The 13661-nt window shown below is 31.2% G+C and overlaps 1 protein-coding gene and 2 long non-coding RNA genes across 5 annotated transcripts in view; 1 reads left to right on the top strand and 2 right to left on the bottom strand.

Annotated features, from left to right (window-relative positions):
• LOC115874628 (insulin-like receptor) overlaps positions 1-13661 on the top strand; it is a 327686-nt gene that overhangs the window by 171625 nt on the left and 142400 nt on the right. The window lies entirely within an intron of this gene.
• LOC115874637 lies at positions 11276-11719 on the bottom strand. The gene is made up of 2 exons (XR_004048871.1): positions 11500-11719; positions 11276-11436 (listed from the first exon to the last, which is right to left on the bottom strand). It is a non-coding gene; the product is annotated as an uncharacterized LOC115874637 (long non-coding RNA).
• Positions 11829-13133, bottom strand: LOC115874634. Of its 2 annotated transcripts, none has more exons than XR_004048866.1 (5): positions 12763-13133; positions 12601-12703; positions 12381-12545; positions 12236-12306; positions 11829-12026 (listed from the first exon to the last, which is right to left on the bottom strand). It is a non-coding gene; the product is annotated as an uncharacterized LOC115874634 (long non-coding RNA). The 2 variants fall into 2 exon arrangements; XR_004048865.1 differs by having other exon boundaries at positions 12240-12306; positions 12763-13131.

Raw genomic sequence — 13661 nt, 5'->3', positions numbered from 1 at the left:
TTCCAATAAATCAAACACTGGGCTTATCGACTTGAAGTATGTGGGTCTCACATTCAAGCGTATCCAATTTTATACCATTACCATTACTTATTGAACTGGCAGCTGCTTTCCAAATTTCTTACATTTCCAAGCTTGCAAAACTGATGCCATCTATTTTACTAAAAAAATATTCTGTAATATAGGTTACAAATTTGTATTTTTCATGATATGGGCGAACAACTGCCATTTGTATCCGTATGTTACCTTCATAACCAATAAGGTATCTGTAGAATAGTTATTTTTTACAATTCTCTTAAATGAACCACGAAATAGAATAGAACATAGAAATAACAGTAAAATGTAGAATGGATGAGTGGAAAGGAGGTTAATCACCTCGGACTTACAGATCTATTGTAGGGATTTGACAAAAGCCAGTATCTGGGACGGTTTTACATAGTTCTCCATCTCCAATATCAGTCGTGCTAAAGTTTATGGCAGATATGTGACGTAAAGTAATATGAATGGTTGTCGTGTCGGCGTACTTTGTGATGAAGTGTCCTGGTGTTGGTTACTTTTACCATTACCATTTTCCCCACAGAATCTGCATTCGCCATTTTTTCTTAGCTTCAATCTACTGAGGTGTTCATTGAGGAGACAGTGTCCTGTTAAAAACTCCGTGACAATACGTTGATGTTTCTTACTTAAATCAAGAAAAATCTATGTTTTTTAGTCGTAAGTCGACAAAATCTTTGCTCTGTTGCAGAATTCCCATTCCCGGTTACGGATGGACCAAGTTCTTGAGTTCCGTTTTTAGTTGGTTTCCGCTTGGGAATCAGAACGGTTCTGGTCCAGTTAGTGGAATGTTTGCTCCTGTTCTAGCTAGATCATTTGCTTTCTCATTACCTTCTATCCCATGGTGAACTAGCACCTAGAGTAGGAGGGCTTTGTTTTCTTTGCCTAATTTGTTCAGCTCCTCTATGCATTCTTTGGCCAACTTCGAATTGATAAATTCTGAATTGAGCGCTTTTAACGCTGCTTGACTATCAGATAAGATGGCTATTCTTGTTTCCGATATTTCCTACCTAAGATAAGTTGTACGCATCTTTTGATAGTGTAGATTTCTGCCTGTACGATGCTAGAGTAGGTGCCCATTGGTTCGGAGTATCTAGTTCTCGGCCAGAATACTCCGATCCCTGTTCCTGCATTGGTTTTACCTGCTGAGCAAACGTTTCTCTCTTCCAATTCTGTTTATTGCTCAATACTACCACAGCTACATTGAGGTGTTTCTCATTCTTGGTATGTCATCCATTGGAACTACAAATAACAGTAAGAGTGGGATCATCCGACTTCCAGATTGTAAGTTACTTCGCTAATTATTTCGCCGCTGCAAGAAAATCTACAAAATAAAATAGTTATTTTTTGTAAACTCTTCTGCGTTAATCCAACGGAGACTAATTGTCAACAGTGGCTTACAAATGAACAAATTTGCCTAAGGGACAAAAAAGCTTAACATTTCGGAAAGTTTATCTCTTTCCGTTGTCGGAAGCAAAAAAATACAAAGTAAAGAAAAAAACTATTTAAAATATTTAAATGCAACCATTCGGGAACACTTTAGTTTGTTTTAAACAGATACGTTTACAAAAACCGTTGACGTTCTGTTAAAATGACATTATATCAAGTTAAACTTCAAAATTAACAATTACTACCTGATAACAATTACTTAAAAAATACCCTGCGTTTTGGAAGATGATGCATTTTGATTCGTATTATTAGGTGTGTTTTGTGTTTTTTGAAGTCAAGTGGAGGAAAAATTGAGGGAAAATTAACTGTAGACCCAGAGCACAGTTTATAGTTAATTCTCGCTGCCCAGGCAGAAAGTCTTATACCACCAATAAAGTTACCATCAATGAAGTTTGTATACCATCTCGTCGTAGATAAGTGCATCTCGTATATGGTGCGAGGATCGTACTAAACATATACTAAAAAAACGGGAGTAGCTGTAAAATATCGACATCACACGATAGGTAAATAATGGATTTTAGTACTGCAGAAAAATAATGTCAAAAACTACTGGTTTAAAAAAATTAAGATTAAAGTTAATTAATCAACCATCAACCATAATCAACCAAAAAAGTGTTATTATTAATAAAATAGTTTGTTTCATTTATGTTGTTTTATTTATTCCTGTGAAATATTACAAATTTGTAGTTGTAAGGTAAGTTATATTGATAAATATAATAATAAATTCGGAAAGTTTCTTGAAGCTTGAAAGTAAGAAATAGTTCTTTTTTATATATTTTTTTGGTATATGGTATTTTGTTCTTGCTTGTTTTGTATTAACACATACCTACCGTTTTTAAATAAAATATTCGATTACATTTTTTCAGTTTTATACAGCTTTTTTTCACAGTATTTTGAAGTAATCACTTGTCAGTCAAATTTTAAAATATATTAATTTCCTGCTATGCGTTCCAATTGTAGCAACTTATTACTTTGTAAAATAAAATAAACTACTTTGAAAATAAAATGACAGACACATCTATCACTGCAAAGGATCTTGTCATTGAATAGACTATATTCATTCATATAGGATTTTTTTTTGGAAATAAACTCGGAAATAAACAATAGTTCTGAAAACTAAAATATCGACATTTGCGATTTAACAAATCATATTTCTTTTATTTCTGGAATACATTATGATTTTCTCTAATGCTGATAGATACTAATTATCTCGACAAGGTCGGTATGTTCAAAACAAAATATGCGAACATGATAATATATGTAAATGAACGAATACGGGAGTCAAACCCACCCATTAGAGGTTTGTGAATCATATTGGAGGCCAGTAAACGCTTTATGTTCGGTTGCCAGAAGCGAATTGCGAAATATTAATGAGGAACAACGGCGGAAAACACAGTCCCGTACGGTCCGTTTATTAAATGAAAGCACACGAAGATTATACCTTTGAATAAATGACAATTAACCACAAAGCGCACAAAATCAAACAATAATCAATTTTTAACGCCCCTACAGAGCATAAAATATTGAACCAAAAGCATTAATAAAACAATAATGCCTGAAAGCCGACGAGAAATATTCAGAAAAAAATCTTTGACAAAATGGATACCTATTTGTCAGAGGATGGACATACGGGGTATCCTATTTTCGTATGTTTTATGTATAGAGAGACAAAGATGCGGTTTTCACATCACTATGCCCGGGTCTCGGTAACAATAATTAAAAAATATTTTTTTTGTTATGTGAGAAAGTCCTTTGATACTTTCTAGCGGCCGAAATCAAACTCTTCTAAATAAGTAATGATGCGATTTCTTATTATTCTTGCTTCTTTTCTCTTTTGAATAATATTTATTATGTTATGTTTTAATAGATATTTGCATTTTTAATTCAATATTTTAGGGCTTTTGTCTCAAATTCAGTTAAGTTGGTTTATTTTGTTTGATGTGAAATTTAAGTATCTATATTTTTTATTTACTTGTGTTCATGTTAATTTTTTCATGACTGATTAATTAATAACTTCATATTATTTTCATTAAAAATCTCAATTTTTATCCATTTTACTTTAAAAAGCCATCTCTTGCTTTCTGATTGATGAACTGCACCACCATTGAACAAAAATTAGTAAGTACCGAAAGTACCAAAAAAAACGAAAATCCCGGTTCCAAAAAACAGCTCCGGTTGTGAAGCCCTATGTGATCCTCCTAAAAAATTCTTACACTATTTGATAAAAATCCTTTTTTCCATAGCAACTGTTAAAATTGCCTTATATCTAACAGAAATAGTAGATAAAATAGTACTTTAACCGCAAGGGTAGATTAAATGATACCTTAACAGCGAGGATAGGTTAAAAACTTTAATTTCTTCTCGCACGTTTTTTAATTGCTTCCATTTTTGAAAATTTTTGTATTCCTTTTCATAAGTCATTCGGGATTTAAATGAAAATATTTTGGATATATAAGTCTGTCCAACGACAAGATCCTTGACAGTCATAGATATGTCTGTCGTTTTAATTTCAAAGTAGTTTATTTTATTTTACAAAGAAATAAGTTGGTACAATTGGAACGCATAGCAGGAAATTATATTTAAAATTTGACATGAATTTGACTGACAAGTAATTACTTCAAAATATTGTGAAAAAAACTGAATAAAACTGAAAAAATGTAATCGAGTTATTTTATTTAAAAGAAAAACGGTATGTGTTAATACAAAACAAACAAGGACAAAACACCTCGTACCAAAAAAATATAAAAAGGACTATTCCTTACTTTCAAGCTTCAAGAAACTTCCCGCATTTATTATATTTATAACTTATGTACAAATACAAATTTGTAATATTCCACAGGAATAAATTAAACAACATAAATAAAACAAACTATTTTATCAATAATAACAAATTTTATACCTTAAAGGTTGATTAATTAACTTTAATCTTAATTTTTTTAAACCAGTATCGTTTGACATTATTTTTCTGCAGTACTAAAACCCATTATTTACCTATCGTGTGATGTCGATATTTTACAGCGCTACTCCAGTTTTTATTATATATGTTAAAACAGAAACATTGATTACGATCCTCCGTACCATATCACTTATCTACGACGAGATAGTATACAAACTTTATTGATGGTAACTTTATTGATGTATAAGACTTCCTGCCTGGGCAGCGAGTATTAACTATAAACTGTGCTCTGGGTCTACAGTTAATTTTCCCTCGATTTTTCCTCCACTTGACTTCAAAAGATACAAAACACACTTAATAACACGAATTTAAATGTATCATCTTCTAAAACGCACGGTATTTTACATAAAAAGACAATAAAAGTTGACACAAAATTATAACCTATAATTTGGCAAGACTTTGACAGACCTCAAAAATCTAAAGGCGAGTTCATACGCATCAGTGTCCGTTTGTCGTTCATCGTTCCGTCAAACCAATAAAATTGAAATATTATCTGTCATTTTTGAAATAAACCAATGAAACTGGTTGAAAACAACGCATGACGGATTTATATTTAAATCCATCCATAGTTAACTTAAAAATATTAGAAACTTTTTTTAGTAAAATAAATAGATTGGTATGGGACGTCATCTGCTTTTCTTCTGTCATCGTCTGTCGAAATCTTACCTGAGAAAAAAAACAAAGTATAGCGTTTGTCGCCTCAGCCTAAATATCTGTTGGTAATTTACTTATTTCGTTTTGAGCCATTTCTGGCTCCAATTCAATCAGCAATCGACACGAAAGAGAATTAAAAAATATTGACTCAAAACTGACAACTAAAGAGACAGCTTTACTCATTTGTCAAATTACATAGAATCCAACGCCAACCCAGCACAATATTTTTTCTAATCGTAATAAATTCCTTGAAACAATAATTTCTGAATATTTTTTAAAACGTTACTCGCTATGAAAAAAATATTGTTTTATACACGACTATAAAATTGCATTATCGTACCATTAAGCCAATATCATTTTATCGTCTTGTATAAAAAATAACTATTATGTTAGTTAAAAAATAAGAAGTAAAGGGTACAGGGGAATAACTTAAGGTTGCCAACCGTCCTCTATTCCAGAGAATAGTCCTCTTTTTGAGCTCACTGTCCTCTTTTCTCTCACGTATTGAAAAAAATACTCTTTTTTAAATACCAAGCTCAAAATCTAAAAAGTATTCCTCTATCGCTAATCTGTGTCTTTCGCTACTATCACTCGTTTGAACAGAAAAGAAAATAAAGAAATATTTATGTACAAGAAATATTTGTGGAAGTTTATGTTTATCTATTTTATGTAGACTTACTGTTAGCTTTTGTTTTGAAAAAGAAAGTTTTGTTGAAAATGGTTTGTTTTATTTTAACAAGCTTTTTTGGGCGAAGTTTCAAAAATGTTTCGCCTATGCCTCTTTTTACCCTCTCGTCCTCTTTTTACCCTCTCGTCCGTTTTTATTTTGAAAGTTGGCAACCCTAGATTAACTTGATAAGCGCCAATTTATTAATTTTAGAATTTTACAATATTATAGTAGGTCTAACGGTCCCTAAAGCATCTAAACTCTGCATGGCAATAAGTTGTTAAATCCTATAGTATATGCCTAGTAAAAATATATAGAATACATGGAAAGAACCTGATAACCACCAGCCGTCCAGTCTTCTCCTGTAAAATTAGGAAATGGCGCTTATCATGTTTTTCCCTTGGACTCCCTTCAATTAGAAAATAAAAGGAAAAATACCAGGCACAAATGGGTATTTGATGAATCATTTAAATCATTTAAACGCAACGTAGCAGCTATGCAATAAGATTGACGAGGTTTTAATAAATCTACCGCTTTTTTCAACTTTTTTCCGTATCTTTTATCCATAACATTTTTTAATACGCGAAGCATAATTTATCTGCGCTTGACGAGAATACATAAATACCACATTGTGATTTTGACTCGTTAAAAAGTTTTATTATACGAGAAAAATTTATAGTTTTCGATTTTTCAGGTTGTCAAATACGTTTAATCTAAAGAATACGCGATACGTACACGATAAAAATTCTAGATTGATTAAAAGTCTGTCAATGGAGTTGGCTAGATGCCACTCGGGTATATAGGGTGTCGCATAGGAAATGAGTTTCTGTAGCAAATAATATATTTAAGAGAAGTGTGAATAATTAAAACAATATTAAAATGATAGAATTCAATTTCTGAAGTGAAACTTCTTTACGCGCGCTGGGTCAACTTGTCCGTGTACGACAAATGTCAGTGTGACAGTTATGCCGGGTCCAGACCAAGCAGACATAACAACGACAAAACAGAAACATTGATGTTTTACGACAAAATTTCGACATATCCAAGATATTTCTGCGTCGTCTTTGTCTCATTTTTGTTTTGTTTCAAAATTCGGAGACTTTTCAATGTCCCGTCTCGAGTCGGTAAAGATCAAAGTGTCTATGTTTTGTTCGTATATTTTGCGATAAGTTGTCGGCGCAGTGTGGATGGCGTGTGCTGTCAACAGTAGGAGACCAGTGAAATCACACATGGTTAATAAGACTCATTTCGCAACAACTAAACTTTTGACTTTGTTGTACTTTTGTCCTTGCGGTGTGGACAATTTGTCTCAAGTTTGTCTTGTCAGAATTCCCCATTTTTTGTCGCAAGTTTGTCTTGTTTTTGTCTCAAAATCGTGTTTACTTTTTGTCGCTTTGGTCTGGACCCGGCATTAGTTTTCACGTAAGATACGTCTCAAGTTGATGTCGTCCGTTCGCGACCAAATTTGGTGGGTATACTGGGATGTAGAGATGGGCAAAAGTAACCGGTTTTTTGAATAACCGGTATTTTCCTCTAAAATAACCGGTTATTTAAAGGTAGTTTTTTTTTCACCAATTAACCTAATAACCTTGCATTACGTTCAATAACCTATAGCCGGTTATTTTTTAAAATATCGTACTTGTTTAAAACAACTAACAATTAAATATTAGCTGTTTGAATCGTAAATTTCGAAGAAGCGAACGGCACGGATCTTCCCGATATTACGACGATAACGGGAGATCCCGCTCCCGCTCCCAAAACGAAAATATATGACATCAAATGTCAAAATTAAATCAGGCATCAGGCGAACCCTGATGATAATAATCAAAACACGAAGCCGAATGGCCCCTGACAGGTCAGGGCCATAAAGCAAAGTACTAATGCCATAGACTACTACTAGCCACCAGCTAGCCAAGTGATACAAACCTAACTTCAAATAGATTCTCTAAATTCTATATTTAAATTTTAACCGACTTTAACGGATTTTTAACGGTTCTTCAAAAGTTTTCCATGGTTTCGCTCAGTTGCACCCACGTTTCACCGTAAATATATTTTATTTGTAGTTTGAAGTCTCTCTTGAAGCTTAGATTAAGAATACAAAATTGAAGATCAACATAGAAGTTCAAGTAATGAATGAAGATAATCTTTCATTATTTATTCATTCAGTCTCCTTATTTTTCTTTTGGTCTATTTTTCTTGTGGTCTATTTTTCTCCATATTTGATTAAAATAACTTGGTTGTAGTTGTAGATTGTAGAACTTGTGGGTTGTGTGGTTTATTTGAACGTTAAGTAATTTTTAGTTTTAATATCATATCCATGTCTACTCAAAAAAGTGAGGTTAGCATTTTTATTTAAATTCATGTACATATACATACTTACATTGCTACAATCTCTATTTAATCATGCGATTTAACTAAGTTTATTATCTAAATTTGAAGTAGACCTATGGAGTGTAGAGGTAAGTAAACCTATAGGAAAACTAAATATTTAGTTTTGCTAGGTTAGGTTATTTGAATAACCGGTTAATTTGTGTCGGTTAATTTTGTCAAGTTATTATTTTTTAAAGATAATTCCGGTTAACCTATAACCGGTTTTTTACCAATAACCGCCCATCTCTACTGGGATGGCGTAAAAATTCCTAATGGGAATTTTTCCTACTGCGCGAGATTTCTAATTCTCGCCCGACCGGGAGAACCACATCTGTCCTAATGAGCATCTGTCCTACCAGTTGTTCGGGTAGAGTCGTCCACCCGAACGCGTCCCGAACGTTAAAAACAGCGTTGTCAGGTTGTCGCATTTTCAAGAAGCAGTTAACAAAATTTTCTGTATCGGAAAAAGAGTGTAAGGTATTTATATTATGTAAATATAAAATAAAAATAGACTAGAGACTTAATTAAGACTTTATTGACATATTTAATAAATAATTACAAGGTTTTATCTAAATTATTTTTCTTGTGTGTTTGGTTGCCTATACCTAATTCTAAAATAGTTTATATTATGCATTGTTTTGTTTTTTTATTCTCACAAATAAGAAATAAATGTTTTATAGTTTATATTATAAAAAATCAATGATTATACATTTTATTTACACCCCTTACACTGTTTTGTGTACTACCAAGAGTATATTTCGTGACCTCTTATGATAAATGGGCACAAATAGTTTTATTACTTAATGCTTAGATTAAAATATTTAATCTATGATTAAAATTTAATAATATATTTGTACATTAAATATAATAGACTAGAGGCCCAATTAAGAGTTTACTGACATAATTACTAAAGTTCATCTAAAGTTACAAGATTTTTTTATATGTATTTTTGGTTGCCTATGACAGGCGAGGGCAGGCGTTTATTTAACTCACAAATAAATGTTTTATGGTTTTTATTATAAAACAAGGATTAATTTATTATACACCCCTTACACCTTCACAAAGATTCCAAGGGGAATATGTCGTGACCTCTTATATTAAAATGGACAAGGTTTATTAGTCAATGTTTTAGTTACCCATCAGCGTCTTTAATAAAAATCTAATGTATTCTATCTAGTGTATTTTTCATAGAAATGATCTGACATCATAAAAAGCAAATTTTATCAAAAAACTTTTTGATTATCTATATTGTTTAACTTGTAGTTTAACCTAACTTGCACATAATTTTTTAATTTAAAAGCAATAATTTTTTTTCTTGACAATATGGTGAACTTTAATATAACTAAACTCACTTTATAACTTAATTTTTGTAATATTCGTTTTTTAGCAATTAGAGTAAAAATTAATTAGGATACAATTTCTAATTTGAAAGATATATGAAATTTCATCAGTTTTTCCAATTAAATAAATATACAGGTTTTCTAAAAATATCTAATTTACTTATTATTTTGACATATCTACTAACTTTAATTTTTTTTGTTTTTAGGTATTTATGTTCTTTTTTAAAAATAAATTAAGAATGATTCAGAACCACGGATGTGTGTTCAGAACTGACTCCTTTCGGCCCAATTTAATTAGATATGTTATAAAACTTACAAATAAATGATTTTTTTTTCAAACGCAACAAAAGTATTAATTTTGGCGACGTGATTGATAAAATAAAAGTAATTTTAATGCCTAGGCATAAAAATAAAGCACTTTTAAAATATATTATTAAACTGATATAAAGTGTCAAATTCAACGAGTGTAACCATAGTTTCTCGATATAAGTACCGTATGATCGAATAAAAACGGCCTCAGCGATGGCTATGAAATGAAGATCGCTGTCATTTTATATGTAAATTTATATGGGAAATGTCATCGATTGTCATTTCATAGCCATCGCTGACGCCGTTTTTATTCGATCATACGGTATAATTAGTTACAAGGTATTACTTTTAAATCTTGTTATATTATTTGCAAAGTTTGAAATTGTTTAAAAAATATTTGTGACGTTTGAAAAAAATAGCATGTCCTATTCGGAGTAAAAATGACGGTTTGTCGTGCCTATGGCCTGTAATGAAATAAATTATTTTATAATATGAAAAATTGTTTACCTTTTTATTTTTTATAGATTATTGTCAAAAAAGTGATTGGGTGCAGTATTAGTAACAAGAATAATACACAATGGTCACAGTGGTCGGCTGTGAAATAATGATTGCTGTCATTTAATATTTAAAATTATATGGGGAATGTCATCGATAATCATTAACAAGCTAACTGGACGCCGTTTTTTTCGATCATACAGTACTATACAATTGAAAAAAAATTGCTGCTCTTCCAGCTGTTTTTTTTTTGATTTTACAGTATTTATATATATTTATATGTAATTTGTTTTAATCAACTTTACATATTACGGTTTTTATGAATTCCTTTGCTCACATATTTTGTTCTTATTATTTTACCGGTTTTGTCTCAAGGCACTCAGGCAAGAAATACCTAATTATTAATGTTAAATTATTATTAACTACTTTTAGGGGTCGTTACAGGTAGTCTTTGCTATACACAGAATAACTAATTAACTAGTTACTTTACTACGAATAAGCTCTCCATAGTCTTTACTTTCACTCTCATTAACATAATTGGAATAAAGTGAAAAAGAAATTTCTGTAAATTTCAGAATTTTCCCTTTTTATTATTTTCTTGACAATTTGGAGATCTTTTTTTATAAAGTACTTTTTTATAACTTTATACCGTAATTTTGTAATTTTAATAAATAAAATGTTTTTTAGCAATACAGAGTATTGCAACCACAGCTGCAACTTTAAGATAGATATTTTTTTCTGGTTATATTTGAAAAATTAATTCAGATCGATACATTTTTTTAGTTTGAAAAATATTTGAAATTCTATCAGCTTTTGCAATTTAAAATACAGGTTTTCTAAAAATACCTTAACTTATTATTTTGACATACTAACTTAAATCATTTTTGCTTTTAGGTATACTCGTTCTTTTTTAAAAATAAATTCATATTGATTCTCAGACTGATTAAAAATATTTTAATCTAGAAAGATAATAATACAAATAAATATACTTAAAAAAATATTTATTACATAGAATAGGTATACTAGAGTTGGCATTTCAGGCCTTGGGTGCCGATTTTTGTGTGTATGAAGAGTACGGTCAACACGCTTAGTAAAATAAGATGTGTACTATTTGTATTTGGCAGAATAAGTTGTGGATTTTGTTTCTGAAAACAATAAATTTATTATATTACGACTTTGCTGCACACATGTATGGATAATTTATTTACCTTTATGCTTTAATGTTCAGACTTTACTGTAGTTTACGCTGCATCATTCTAAATTGTTCCCGAAGGGTATCCTGAAGACTTTATACATTTGTCCTACGTCAGATATTTTTCTGTAATCTTATATCATTGTCCTGACAAGATCTTCTAAATAAAGTATTCGAAAATACCCATGTTCTGTCTAAGCAGGTTTTTTTATCCTAGAGCTTAATATTCAATAAATCTACAAAATAAATGAGTTAACGAGGTTATAAATAGAAAACAAAAATAAATGCCTTTATAGGATCAGTCCTCTTAAATGTGCTATGTGATACACGATTGATACGATTTTCATGTATATGAAGAGTATGGCCAATATGCTTATTACAATCAGATGTATTGAACTTGGTATTGAATGCATAGGAAATCATCAGATTAAGTGTGGTTATGTAATAAATATTTTATATTTTTCTATCTCCGACCAGATCACCATAGCGATTCACACCTACACGCGTAAACACCAACCTAAGGCTTGCCGATATGTCCTTGTGCTAGAAGTATAATATAAAGGTCTGTGGTCTAGGAAGGCTGACACTTATGTCTCATATAATCGAAAAAACGGCGTCCAGTTGGCTTGGAAATGACGATCCTTGACATTCCCTATATAATTTTACATATAAAAGACACCGATCTTCATTTCATAGCCATCACTGACGCCGTTTTTTTTTCGATCATATTGTACCTACCACATGGTACATACCTACCTATCTCATATATCATATGCCTTATGGTTTTAAAGATGATAAATTGTCTTTTGTATTATGCGTATAGCTGTAATTCAAAAGAAATACATTTCGTAAAATACCACAATGTTATAGTGAATAGATTCATAATAAAATACTTACTAGTTTGCTTTTCCAGTTTAACGGTACTTATTTATCAGTTTTTAATCAGTTTTCCTTTGAGTTTCAGATTTCTTAACCTTAAAATTTTCACTCTTTTAAACCATCTCATTTTTGCTCATATTTTTATAATTACTTATTATGCCTAATACATGCCCGTGCTGTTTCCTGAAGAATGAATTTTTGTAAGCTACGATCTTGCAATTAAAACAATATCACATACCTGGAACCTGAAAGGACATCATGTGGGAAAAATAATTAAGAACATTTTTTCCGCAAATCACGGCTAATTTATTTTCAGGAATTTGTGGATAGCTTAATATTTTCTAAAAATTGTTAATCGTTTTACAGCTTTTGTTTGAATACATATTATCTAGATACACACCTGAGATTTCAACCCATGTAGACGTATTCTTATATAAAAAACACATTATCAAAGGTAATCGTGTTGCTATCACTTTCATTTTGTTTATGCTTTATTTGTAAATATTTCCGGATTATTTTATATCAGGTTCTATTACATTATTCATAACATTATTCGTCAATGTTCATAAAAATTATAATTTTAAACTTTTTCTGAGGTTAATCTTGTCAAATTCCAAAACAAAACAAGATTGAAAAGTATGCGACGTTGACAGATTTAGTACGTTAGCCAGGACAAAATTCCTGAAACAGGAATTTTTAGGACTACCGAACATGCCCGAAGTGACGTTCGGTTGGTAGGACAAATACCCCGTAGGACGAATACCGCCACCTCGCCCGACCTACTCGGTTCGACCGTCATCGGCATGGATCGAAATCCTTGAGATGTACATTCTACATGAAATGAAGGGAAAAAACGTGTTAAATTTGTCAACGTCGCTCCTCGCAGTCGCTATATGGTCGCTATCGAGAGTTGAGACTCGAAAAGTTAGAGGCTGGCCAGGTGCTCCATACGTTAAGTTAGAAAGTGATATAAAAATAAAATGTTATAATTATGCAGACGCATTGAGTATTGATAATATTTTTAATCGGAAACAAGAAATAATAATTAGTGGTGTGGTATGGGGCGATTAACTGGAAATTATATTAAACATTTTTTTATAACTGATAACTCTTGTGAGGAAGGGTGAAGGGAAAAGAGACAGATGAAGCAGAAAAACAAACTAATTTTATTGGAAATTAAAACAAAATTGTAATTTTGACAGTTAATGTTTTTTTAGAACATTAGAACGTTATAGCACAAGTATCACGAAGGAGAAGCAGGAAACATAAAAGGTAAATATATTTTAAAAACATATTATG

Source organism: Sitophilus oryzae, unplaced genomic scaffold (assembly GCF_002938485.1).
Source record: "Sitophilus oryzae breed Bouriz unplaced genomic scaffold, Soryzae_2.0 scaffold_1297_pilon_pilon, whole genome shotgun sequence".
NCBI lineage: Eukaryota > Metazoa > Arthropoda > Insecta > Coleoptera > Curculionidae > Sitophilus > Sitophilus oryzae.
Note: the sequence above shows the minus strand (reverse complement) of the source record. Positions and strands in the feature narration are given on the sequence as shown.